We start from the raw sequence: 900 nt of genomic DNA, 5'->3' as shown, positions 1-900 counted from the left end.
CTCACACTGCAGTCATGAGGAGGCAGCTTTTCAAAATGACCTTTTATCTATTTGTTTAAATGCAAATACTTGGTGGGGACGTTTTTTAGACTATTTGCATCTTTAGTCAAGATTAGAGTTTAGGAAGCATCGGGGAAAATGAAAGAGCACTGCAAAACCGAACCAGAAATAAGTAAATCATTCTTTAATTAAGTGTATTTACCCTTAATTTCAGCAGATAAATAAGATGAACTTGTAACGGAATGAGTGTTTTTACTCTTAAAATAAGATAATTAGATAATATGCGCTTGAAATAAGGTAATATAATTATTTTTCTTATTTTAAATGTTAATTGTCTTGTTTAATTGGCAAAGTGTCTCTGTTTTTTCCTCAATTCAAGAAAAAATGCACTTATTTTAAGAAAAACATGACTTCTTCAGATAAAAGTTTTTTGCAGTGAGAGAGTCGCTCGTCAGCCCTCCTCTCTTCATCTGAATTTAGAAGGATATGTTGTTTCCACTTTTCTGATTTAGAGGTTCAGAAGCTTCCATGCAGTGCAGGTTATGTGGGATGGACTTGTTTTTACTTTTAGTTTGAGTTTTGGCATCCTTGAAGCATATAAATAAATACTCTGCCAAGCCACAATTGAGAACACTGATCATCTGTTTTCGCAGGTGGAGCAGGGAAAACTCATTTTATACATTTAATAAAAAACGTATTTTGTTAAACATATTTTGATCATATGGCCGTTTTTGCATAAACTAACATAGCTATATCATTTTCCTCTCAAATAACTTTTTCAGGATTTGTATAAAACACTTTGAGCAAAGTAAAAAAACAAATGACTCATCTTAAGCTTGTGTTTAAAAGAGTGGCTGGAATAGCTGGGGGCATGCTTCACTAAACAGTTTATGTCTTTTG

This window comes from Cyprinodon tularosa, unplaced genomic scaffold (genome assembly GCF_016077235.1).
Source record: "Cyprinodon tularosa strain WSP-4 unplaced genomic scaffold, ASM1607723v1 ctg800, whole genome shotgun sequence".
NCBI lineage: Eukaryota > Metazoa > Chordata > Actinopteri > Cyprinodontiformes > Cyprinodontidae > Cyprinodon > Cyprinodon tularosa.
This window is presented reverse-complemented; position numbering follows the sequence as displayed.